Below are 12680 nucleotides of genomic sequence, written 5' to 3'. Positions count from 1 at the left end.
AAAAAAAAAAAAACGCCTTACTATACAATATCGTTTAAAAAAAAAAAATACGCCTTACTATACATGGTCATTTTTTAGTTTTTTTAAACACCTTACACTTTGTACATGGTCGTCAAAAAAAAAAAAAAAAAAAAAAAAAACGCCTTACTATACAATATCGTTTAAAAAAAAAAAAAAACGCCTTACTATACATGGTCATTTTTTTGTTTTTTTAAACACCTTACACTTTGTACATGGTCGTCAAAAAAAAAAAAAAAAAAAAAAAAAAACGCCTTACTATACAATATCGTTTAAAAAAAAAAAAACGCCTTACTATACATGGTCATTTTTTTGTTTTTTTTAAACACCTTACACTTTGTACATGGTCGTTAAAAAAAAAAAAAAAACGCCTTACTATACATGGTTAAAAAAATAAAATAAATTACTATACATGGTCATTTTTTCGTTTTGCTTTTAAAACACCTTACTGTATATGATCATTTTTAAAAAAATGCTTTACTATATACATGGTTGTTAAAAAATACAAAATAAATAAATAACCCTAACCTGTTGTCTTAAAAAAAAAAAAAAAAAAAAAGACACCTTACAATACATGGTCATCTTTTTAAAAATTCCTTTACTTTGTTCTTGCAACATATTTTTTTTCTTCCATATTACTTTATTTCCATAAAATTACGATTTTGTTTTTAACACTTCATTCATGCAACGTTTTTTCTTGTCTCATAATGATTTTATTCTTTATTTTCATAACATACACTTTTTTTCACAACATGAGGACTCGTGAATTTTGACATCAGTCCTATAATTTTGCGGGTTTTCTTTTCTTAAAATATTATGAATTATCTTTCAAAACACTCCTAATGAATTCTCATAAGATTAAGATGAATTCATTTTACACGCAAAAAAAGTATATAGTTACATTCTACCATACAGCACCCGAGAGTCATTATGGTTTTTGCAATATTTCAGCAATGTTACAGAAATGCATCAGGCCGTACCTTATTTATTGCATGCATAAGAAATCACAATGCACATAATAATTTTTGACCCTTGCTCATTCATCCAGCGTGCACAATGATGGACTGTAGTGGAAGGTAAACATACCTCAAAAATGCCTTGGGGATCAATTTGTATTCTACATGTAAAATTAATGTGATGCATCTTTTTTTTTTCTGCACTTTGAAAAGGTCACGCATACTCTCGGTACCAAACTCAGGTTGAATTCTTTTTTATTTTTTATTTTTTGCTGTAATAAATCTGGTTGTATTAAAACAAGTTTTTCCTGTTTTGTGCGGTGTTGATATTGACTACTTTTTTTTTTTTAAACTGTAGAAAATGTGGAAAGATGTAGACCATATCAGAACATTTACAGACTTAAACCCTATAGAGCATGCATTTTCTTTCCATAAAGGACAAAAAAATAAAATAAAATAAAATAAAAAAAACACAGCTTGACACTGCTCTAAAGTGAACATAGTTATTTAATAGAATATCTAATAATAATAAAACAATTGTAAGCACGTCTGCCTCTAGGTGCTGAAGTTCTGGGTTCAAATCTCAGCTCATTCCTTCCGGGCAAGCGTACTGCAGAATACTCCGGGTCACATTCGTCTTCCAGTCATACCTGTTGGAATATTTGGAAGTACAGTCACTCGATTTTGAGACCACGGAGAATTTGGAAGAAAAAAAAAAATACAGAAACAATTGTTGACCTTTATCTTGCATTACCATTTTAATGGGAATGTCAATAGTAATAAGAACTAGAAAAAAAAAATTTCCCGTGGAAATTTTGGATGTGACTGCTGACTCTCGCAAGGCGGAAAGCCGAATGCACTCTGGGTCACTTCCTACATGTTAACTTTGCAGGAGGATTAGCATGCTAAGCTAACATTAGCATTAGCGTGCTAACTTAGCATGATCATTAGCATGCTAAGCTAACATTAGCATTAGCATGCTAACTTAGCATTAGCATGCTAACTTAGCATTAACATGCTAACTTAGCATTAGCATGCTAACGTAGCATTAGCATGCTAAACTTAGCATTAGGAAAAAAAAAAAATTAAAAAAATAAAAAATAAAAAATAAAAAAAAAATTAAAAAAAAAAAAATTAAAAAAAAAAAAATAATAAAAAAAAAAAAAAATTAAAAAAAAATAAAAAAATAAAAAATTAAAAAAAAACTTAGCATTAGCATGCTAACGTAACATTAGCATGCTCAGCTAACATTAGCATGCTAACTTAGCACTAGCATGCTCACTTCCTGGTGAAATCAGGTCACTTCCTGTTGAAATTAGGTTAATCCCTGTCATACCTAATCAATTGGCCAAGATGGCCGCCACTCAGGGGCCGAGAATCCTGGGTGCACCTCAACAATTGGACAAGATGGCCGCCACTCTGTGTGTGTGCAGTGGTGCTGAAGTCCCTGGCCTAGCTAATCAATTGACCAAAATGGCCGCCACTCTGTGTGTGTGCAGTGGTGCTGAAGTCCCTGGCCTAGCTAATCAATTGACCAAAATGGCCGCCGCTCCATGTTTTATTTTGTTTAATTTTTTTTTTTGGCCGCCGCTCCATGTGGGCAGAGGCCGAGAATCCTGGGTGCACCTCAACAATTGGCCAAGATGGCCGCCACTCTGTGTGGGCAGTAGTGTGAGAATCCCTGGCCAAGATGGCCGCCGCTCTGTATGGGCAGTAGTGTGAGAATCCCTGGCCAAGATGGCCGCCGCTCTGTATGGACAGTAGTGTGAGAATCCCTGGCCAAGATGGCCGCCGCTCTGTATGGACAGTAGTGTGAGAATCCCTGGCCAAGATGGCCGCCGCTCTGTATTGACAGTAGTGTGAGAATCCCTGTCCAAGATGGCCGCCGCTCTGTATGGGCAGTAGTGTGAGAATCCCTGGCCAAGATGGCCGCCGCTCTGTATGGACAGTAGTGTGAGAATCCCTGGCCAAGATGGCCGCCGCTCTGTATGGACAGTAATGTGAGAATCCCTGGCCAAGATGGCCGCCACTGTGTGTGGGCGGTGGTGGGGAAATTCCAGGCGTGGATGACAACAAGCAGCTCTGATTGGCTGAGGCAGTTGCTGTGCAGAAGTGAGAGAGTGGGCAGAATAGCTCAAAAAGCACCATTTAAATAGCAGTTCATTACATTACATTTCATAAACAAAAATATTATATTGTGCTTTGATTTTTTTTTATTAAGCGAAAATAGGGAATGATCTGAAGAGTTTAAAATTCGAATGGTTTTAATTGATCAAGAAATGTGGAAGTTAAGCCATAATCACTAAACTGAAAATGGGTTACTGTCACTTTAACAAATATGCGCATTCACGCACACACATTTCCTAAGTACCAGGTGGGCGAACATTTTGCTTGCTTCAATTGAGTTCTATGAGAAAGCGCACACCTCGAACAAAAGGCTCTCACGACTCAACGGTTTAAGATACAGATTTCAGAAATGCCCCGTTAGAACGGCAAGGCTTTGGGGAACGCAAGCATGTTCTCATTTTTTAAATCGGATAAAAAATGACCAAATTAGAGCAGGTTGAAAACGTGTGACTTTTAAAAAAAATGACAAAAAAATGCGGCGAAAATAACATGGGGCTCAATGGGCGAAAAAGTGCGACTTCCCCTCGCTTCAAGTCAAATAAAAGGTACTAAATGACACCTTAGCCGCACAAAAGTGGGTTTGTCAGAAAGAAGACCCTTGTGACTACAAAATATCCAAATGTGATGTTTACTGAGCAAATATTGTGGCCACGGTGACGAGTTGAAGTGAAATTTTTGGAAAGAATTTTTTTTGTCTCTCCACTCTAGCGCTGATTGCTCCACTCTAGCAAACGCAATACACACTAATGTAAAGAGCCTCTTTTTCTTCATTTCACACCCTGTCTTTGAACCCGCACAGGAGGGAGCGCTTACATTTCTTAAAAAAAATTTCAACACAGAGCTAAAGATGGGAAAAATTGCAACAAAATGAGCTAAAAATCGTCTCGGTCGGTCAATGTATGTGCGCGCAGCGTGGCTTCGAAAAAGGTGTTAAATTTGTGGAGGTTTTTTCCCCTTCTCCATTCATTCCTATGGGACTTTTTGGGGGGGTTTTTGGGGAATTGCGTCGCCATGGTAACTCGAAATTCCGAAAAAAAATGGTTCCCCGCCGAGTCAGATCGAGACGCATCTTTTGACACCTCACTTGTGCCGGTACGTTCTACGGTACGACCCGCATTTCGTCTGAAAAAATGTGAAGAATAAGACATAATAATAATAATAATAAACGCTTTTCCTGGATGGATACTAATATGTGACTGCTTCGCAGCAGTCACATAATAAGAAAGAGGAAGCTGACACAATGAGATTCAACAATGTGCCATTTGAAAGGCTCGAAATGAGCACGCGCCTTCATTAAAGGACATAACGTGGGATTCTTCAGATTTTGCCTTTGTTGAAGTAATTGCATTTGATTGTTTCTTCCCCCATTTTTTTAAACTCTATTGTTTTCACTTGACGACATTTGAATGCTGTTCATTACGCAACAAAACCTGGGGAGGTCAACAACTTAACGAGTCAGCCTAATTAGAGCAGTTAAGTGTGGTACGAATACCGTCAGTGGTACAAGGGCTCCCTCTAGTGGTAAGTCAAAGAATTACTGTCCAAATTAAAACCAGATGCGTGAAACGTTTCGTACATTTGAGGGCTCTGGGTGTGGTTTCGCTTCCCCACCCGGGAGACCATGTTTGTATGTGTGAGTGTGGGGCGGGGGGGTTGGGGAAAAAAAAAATAAAAATAAATTTCGTACATTTCCTATTTGTTTCTTAATATTCATAAAGGCAATTTTTGTTTTACTATTGTGTATTCCATCAATTTTATTTTCCTACAATTAAACAAATGTTCTCGAAAAAAAAATAATGTAATTTTTAATTCTTTTTTTTTTTTTTTTTTTTTTTTTTTTTAAAAGGACAGCTTTGTCTAGGCCAGAGAGCTTCTTCTTCTTCTTTTTTTTTTTTTCTTTTAGGTGGTTCTCGGTGTCAAAAGTTTAAGCACAGAATGAGAGCAAGATGAAAAGGAGCAACAATATGAATTTGCAATGAAGCTCCTCCTTTGAACGCATTCACAGCTTCTTTTTTCTTTTTTTTTTGCCGTCATGTTGATTTTTATCACCACCTGTTTTACACTAAAACAAGCGCACCCTCTGGCGTGGCACAGCGGGGTTCCGGACAGATGGTGCTGAAGGTAGAACTTGCCTCTCAGTCATCATCCCCTTTTCCAGCTCATGCACTGAGTCAACACTGTAAAAATCTCAGCGGAAACGGTGAAAACACCCTAAACGCCAATTACTTCCTCACGAGGTCCCTGTAATATTTACGAGCCACGGCAAGAAATCGCAATGCGGGCACTATAAAATTAAGGGGAAAAGCTGTTATTTACAGAGGTGTGGAACTGCCAATGTGAGTAAACATTTTTAACTGGCAAATAGGTTTGAACGGATATACAAATACTCCACCTTTCAAAGTTTAGAAATATGTTAAAACGTATTGTGTTTAAACATACTTGCAAATATGTTTAAACATAACGTATTTGTTGGGTAAAGCTTGCTAAAAATAAAATAAAATGTTGTAGCCTACATTATACCCAAGAGGTGTATGCACATGGCATGCCAATACCCCGTGGCATTATGGGAAAAAAATGCTGAACAAAATTGCTGAAAATGCAACTTTTTTTTGTAGTATTTTTTACTACCTGTCTTTGAAAATGTAGTATTTTGCAGTTGTATTTTTAACACAATATATAATATATATTATCCTAATATTCTTCAGCTAATATTTTGTCTTTTTTTAATATTTCTATTATTTGTTTATTTTTCATTTTTGTTTTGCATTTCTTTCCAACAGTTGTTTAGGGTTTTTTTCCCCATTTTTTCCCCCTAATAGTTGTGTATTTTTTTTTGTCTAATAATTTATTTATTTTTTATTAAGTACTTTCAGCATTACTGCTTTGGCTCTGTCTCAATTTGGTGTACCTAATGTTTTATCAAACAAAACCTCATTTTTAGGCATTTGGGCCACATTACCAATCCATTAGAAAACAAAAAACTGGTAATTTGTAACTTTTACGATTTACTACATCTGCCGTACATGATTTAGGTTCGTCAATTTTGTTTCACTCGCGCATGCCCAAATAATACCCCGTGGCATTATGGGAAGGTATGCTAACTTTTCAGCATGTAGCCTACAAGTACATTTGAACATATTTGCGAGTATGTTCAAACATATTTGCGATTATGTTCGGACATACTCGCCAGCCAAAAATGTTTTTTCCACATTGGCAGATCTACTCTTCCGTGATCAGCCGCTGTCGTGAGTATGGATACCTTGACTTACGTCAATTCAAGTCAAGTGTTTCTGATTTCTGTGATTATTTTGGTCACTGATCATGGAATGAAATGTTTAATATAGTTTGCGCACGCACACACACAGTGCCATTGGCAAGGCTGTCACCACATCTCAAGTGGTTACGTTTCACCCTTTAAAAGTGGCACATAATGACTAGTATGTCATTGCATTCCCATCATCCAAAAGAAGTCTGAGTGAAAACGGGGGATTTTTCACCGCTAAGATGGCGGCGCAGGAGCCGATATGGCGTGCAATTAATTACCAGTGTTTGTACATCATTAATTTTTATTAGAGTCGGCCCACGAGCGTGGGTGAAATAATTCTCTCCGTGCTCTTATGAGGCAAAGACAAACAGGCCATTAGTCTTTCTTATGTCAAGAGTGGAGTGTTTAAAAAAGAAGAAGCCATTTTTGAGTACAAAACTTTGATCAAACTTTAACTGACGCGGTGAGTCGGGAAGGCTTTTTTGGAAGTGTTCCACTAATTACCATAAAGCGTGTCGTTTATTAGCGGATATCCTCCACATCATTTCATTTATTTCAAATGCCACAGCTGCTTTATGATGTATTTGCTGCGCGCTCGGCGACTGACCACTTAGGCGGCAGCCATACATCAACGCGTTTACTACGCTCGTAAAGTGCATACGAGCTGTTGCCTCAGAATGCAGAGTGATTTCTTTACGGCGCCTGAGGACGGATGGATGCTTTGCCGTTGGAAGTGGCTGCGGGACGGCATCCGAGGTAAAGCCCAGAACGAATCCTCAGAATTTGAATGTGCGGGGTGGGGGGGTCACATGATTTGACAATCTTTCAATCAGTGCTACCAAATCCATTTGGTTAGTTGTTTTTAATTTTACAATTTAATGGCCATATTACATAATTGTCTGTTATTTATCAAAAGGATAGTTATTTCAAATAGGCCTTTTTATTTATTGAATTTTGACACTTTTGGGCTTCCATAATATATAACATTTAAAGGAAAATAATTTCAGACATTTGAAAAAAAAAAAGAAAAGTTTTATACACAATGTAGATTAGGGTCATTAGGTGTATTAGGGTCATACAGAAATGTATTTTTTTTTTAGAAGGTGGGGGAATAATACAGAGGGGAAAAAAAGTTTATAAAGTGGCAAACTTACGAGAGAAAAAAAAAAAAAAACTCGGAAATTTGCGACTTTATAAAGTTTTTTTTTCCCTTTGAATACTGCCCCCACCCTCTAAAAAAATATTTTGACGTGGCCTTACAGTCAGAGTAAGATTATACTAGGGAAGACATTTTTTGTTGAGCGAGCCTGACAGCTGTTTTTAACAAATGTTTGAGCTAGATCATGTCAGGTTTTTGAGTTATAGGATCTTTGCAAAGAAGAGACCATTTCTTCAAATGGGTGTGGCTCAAAGAACAGAAATAAATATGTATTCCATTCAGTATTCAAATTGTGGCTGGAATTGGCAAACAAGCGCAATTAGCAGCACATGCTAATTGACGCTCATCTCACTTTCCTCGTCTCCATCCATCTTCCAACGAAACGCTCATTTTAGTAGAAGCTCGACATTAGAATTTGTCCTCCCTGGCAAACATAAATAACGATGCTCCGAGCGTGTTGAAAAACATTGCTGTCCGCTGAAGTAACTTGCTCTTTTCCTTCCCTACAAGAAGCCTCCGGTGGTCCCGCACCATTTTCCTGTGCCCTTAAAGAGATTTATAGATGAATAAAACTCAGCTCGGGATTGTGATTTATTGGAACACGGCTCTTTGGATCGGCCTCTCTCCCCTCTTGGTGGCGGCGGCAGCGGCGGGCTTCACCTGGCGCGCGGCCACCGACGAGTCCATCTCATCCCCGGCAGCGTGCTCGCTGGGTCAGAGCTAATTCCAGTCAATTTCGGAAAAGCAATCTGTTAGACTGTGAAATGGGTCTCGGAAGAGGTCAGCGGGAAGGAAGTTTCTGCTTGACGGGATGTTATTGCTGTGTTTCAGCATGTTGGGGATTTGATGTGTTCTCCTGCAAAACATTCAAAATGTCAAGAATAATCATGAAACAACAATAAAAAAAAAAACAGAACTGGACTTCACATGTTGCTTTGCATCGCTCGAGCAATCCCGACTAATGAACTTTCAAGAAACATGCACGCCATGTGAGGAAGATTAAGTCGAGGCATTTCATTGCTGTCCACAGGTCACGTGCGGCTAGCTAGGAAGACGCCGGGGCACTAACATTAGCGTACAAATGCTAATTCGTCTCCTCACAGATGAGGACATCCCCACAACTCACCTTTCATCTTTTCTCATGTGCTGCCTGTTGCCTGGATAATGAGTAATGGAATTTCAAATATTTCAAATAATTTCTTCATGTTCGATTGTAAATGAAATCAAATTAACATTTAATACAAGATAATCAACTGCTTATTTACTTAGAGTACATTTGCTCACAAACATGAAATAAATTGATAAATTAATTATAAAAGTACTAAGGCTAAAATATTTTTCATTGCCTGTGATAGGCTGGCAACCAGTCCAGGGTGTACCCCGGCTCCTGCCCAGAGCCAGCTGAGATAGGCTCCAGCACCCCCCGCGACCCTTGTGAGGAATAAGCGGTCAAGAAAATGGATGGATGGATATTTTTCATTGCAATTTTTCGCACCATTATTGTAATCATTTTTTTTTCCCCATGAATTTTTGTCAAATTATTTTGTGGTGTAGACTTGGGTGGTTATTTATTGATTGATCTACTGATTTACTTGTTAATGAGACAATGAGGCAAGTCAATCACCCGTTGAAGCATAGGAACGTTTGCATGATTGACTCGATCAGACAGTCGGTGCGTTGGCGAGACAGTCGGCATGTGGCTTGTAAAGTGTCTGCTTGATGCTGGCGTCATCTTCTGATGATGCATTTTGTTATTGTCACGGAACACAAGGCAGCTTCAAGTCTCCATCGGAGTCTGACAAATGCAACAAATGCACAGCTGGAGGGAAGAAACAGATTCTAATGGGACCATGCATCATTGGCTAAGTATCGCGCACTTTCATTTATCTCCGGAACATAAATCAATTTCAATTCAGCTAATTTTTGGTTTCATTGATTGATATAGCGCTAAATCAGAACGACACTTATCTCACGGCACTTTTCATACGGAGCAGGATGGCGAGCCCCTGAATGAAAAACATGTCCATTTGTTTACGAGCGTCAGTCGGTTAATCCGATCCGGTAATGTGAAGGCCGTCACATCGGGGCCAATATGACAAAACTTTAAAAAAAAAACGGGAATGCAGAGAAGCTCGGGAAAGAGAGAAATAAACACTTACTTTTCACTCGGCGCCGTTCGTTAAGATCAGTCAAGGTGTTGTGCGCTTCTCATTCGTGTTCAACGCGGGAGAAGACAAAACACATTCCAAGTGGCTTCCTCAGAGGCTTTTTCCTCATCACGACATCTGCAAGTGCAAGAAAAGATGACAGATTGGAGGGAATACAAGTCAAAGGTCACATTAGATGACCACTGTGTAGAAAAAAAAAAAAATCCTACTCTGGTACCCTCACCCAAACCCTACAAACTACGGTCTAATCCTACTTTGAAATGTTACTCGTGCCCTAACCCAAGCTTCAAACACTAGTCTGAAAAACTCACCCTACTATGAAATCCTATCGCTATACTCTGAAACCCTACCCATCGGGCTGAAACCCTACTCTGGTACGCTAACCAAAGTTTCAAACCTCACTTTGAAACATTCACCATACTTTGAAAACATACTTGGAAATCTACTTTGAAATTCTAAACCTTATTTGAAACCTGAACCCTAGTTTGAGAGCCTACTTTCAAAATATAACTCTAATTTTAATCCCTAAACCTTGTTTCAAACCCTACTTTGAAAGTCTGACGCTATGTAAGTCAGACCACTTATTCACCATGCTGCCATTACGCAATACGCATTTCCTTCATATTTGAATATTGCATTCTCATGCTCAACCACCAAAACAGCCGAAAACAAGATATGTTGCATGAACCACCACCAACTTTTCTTATTTGTGGCTTTAAACACCACCGTTTTCTACCAAGTACTAATTGTTTCCTCTCAAGGTTAGTTGCAAGACCCGGGCCCTGTTTGTGGCGTGAGTAATTGTTTGTCTAATGCGGGACTGGGAGCGGACAAGCAGTATGTCAGCACACAACAAGCGCCGTCCGCAGAGAGCCCGGGATGGAGGATGAATGACTGTGATAATGTCCGTGGTCTCCCGGCAACAGGGAGGCAGTTCCTTCCGAGCGGCGAGAAGCTGGAGGATGAAAATGTATTAAACAAATTAATTGAGGAGGGGAAAAACACTAACAAAAAGGGAGGGCAGCCCAGTGAATTTTAGGCAACAGTGTTGCTGTCTTCCTCAGGTAAGATGTATCCACAAAAAAATGAATTTTCTCTCAATTAGCTATCAGACTATTGTTCCATTGATAGTTAGACACATACACCAGAAGACTGACATTAGAATGCATTGCAATGACGTCGCGTTGTATTCTGGCAGCCACTTAAATTATTATTCATACAATATGATTATTATGTCACATGACAGCACAAACATCAAAATGTGAATGTTACCAGGGCAAAATTGCAGATCATCCAACTCTAGACCGTAAGCTACCTTGGCAACGCAAAACAGGAAAGAAAACAAAAAAACAAACAAAAAAAAAACAACCAAAAAAAACAAAAAAAAAACTTGGATGGTTTTGTTTGTCTAAAATCTCTTCACCAGTTGACGCAAAAGCACCCGCCTGAACAAATACTTGACCTCCTTGGAGGCGGTAATAATAACCAACAAATGTGTGCAGAGTAGTGCACATAATTCAATGCGACAGAAGAAGCTGGCAAAATTGGGCGCTGGCAGAAATAATAGCTGGACATTGACAGCACATCTGTTCACTCCAATACATCTCACTCCGTCAGCACTCCTCATGGCAGCATTAATGTGCTCAGTACTCAAACCCAAACAAGAATTCAGAGAGAGAGGAAACATTTGAACCCATTGAATACGACTTTAACAACAACAAAGTAATTGTACGACTCAAAATAGTCCCAAGGTGATACTGTATGTCAGTTTTCACTTCACACCATACAGATACGAAAACAATGATTTAACAAAACCTTACATTTACAGTCTATATGAATTTCTTATTCATGAAATGAACTACATGACCTAACATTATCTCCACCACTACAGTAATGACATCATTATGCTAACGCGATTAGCGAGTGCTAGCATAAACTAACGTTCATATAACGTCGCCAAATAGACATCTTTTTCAGTAATAGTGGCACAAAAATGTGGATAAAATTAACACAAAGTTGTACGTACCACGATGCTTCCAATGATGTTAGCTGTATTGTGGATTGCGCTGGATTGTAGTGATTACGTTAACGTTTCTCTCGTTGACAATGCTAAATCCTTCACTTCCTGTTTTACCCAACGCAATTTCCTGTTTGCTCTACTCGACTTCCTGTTGATGACGCTACTTTCGTTTGAGAACTATCGCGTTTTAAAAAATGATTTTTTTTTAAAACAATTTATTGAACAAAGATGGAAATCAAGTACAAAGTTCAACCTGTTGTAGAAATACTAACATTTTACTCAACCTTAAATGTAAGCGTATTAACTTAAGTTTAACTTTAAAACGTAAAGATAACAGTGTCATTCACAATGTAAAGATATTGTATTCTAGCTCGGATTGTTGCTATAACGTTGTGTCCTCATTCCCAGCCAAATTGTGGTCTACTTTAAAACTTCATTCAGCACTCAAAGGCAAAATAGGACAAAACAATTTCAAGGGTTGTTGCAAGGCGAAAAGAGCGAGCCTAACTTCAACGTAAATTCTTCACTATCGACTACCGTTTAATTTGAAAGGAGCTGTCCATCCCTAATGTAACATTTATGTTTAAGTAATGTATTAGGATATATTGCATACTATGCAGTATAGATGACATGAAGATAGGAGTCAGTAAGGTAAGAGTTAATGTTTCAGAAATATTTAATGCACTAAAAAAAAAAAAACAGCAACTGAAATATAAACAACAAGTACAGTGAATCTAAGCATTTCAGATGTGTATTCATTTAATAAAGTAATACTTCTCATTGTTTTTGCCACATCTATTCTCTTTTTAAACAATCAAGTGACATCTAGGCATTCTTCAGCCCACTTTTCTTGTTGCAGAGGCAAAATAATATAAACTCAAGAGCCTGCCGCTGCAACAAACCAAAGAAACAACTTTGATATTTTGTGTGAAATTAGCGTAGATGCCACAGTGTCGCCTCGGTTTTG

General features: G+C 38.2%; 1 long non-coding RNA gene across 9 annotated transcripts in view; it reads right to left on the bottom strand.

Annotated features, from left to right (window-relative positions):
• Positions 1-1463: 1463 nt before the first annotated feature.
• The window catches only part of LOC144024467 (uncharacterized), a 66005-nt gene continuing 54788 nt past the window's right edge, over positions 1464-12680 (bottom strand). For 8 of the 9 annotated variants that reach the window (XR_013284780.1, XR_013284783.1, XR_013284785.1 and 5 more), the window contains 3 exons: positions 9685-9810; positions 8186-8381; positions 1464-1624 (listed from right to left, as the gene is read on the bottom strand). This is a non-coding gene — a long non-coding RNA (uncharacterized LOC144024467). Of the gene's footprint in view, positions 1625-8185; positions 8382-9684; positions 9811-11719; positions 11833-12680 lie in introns of those variants that run through there. The other variant, XR_013284778.1, reaches the window with a different exon arrangement.

Source organism: Festucalex cinctus, chromosome 8 (assembly GCF_051991245.1).
Source record: "Festucalex cinctus isolate MCC-2025b chromosome 8, RoL_Fcin_1.0, whole genome shotgun sequence".
NCBI lineage: Eukaryota > Metazoa > Chordata > Actinopteri > Syngnathiformes > Syngnathidae > Festucalex > Festucalex cinctus.
This window is presented reverse-complemented; position numbering and strand designations above follow the sequence as displayed.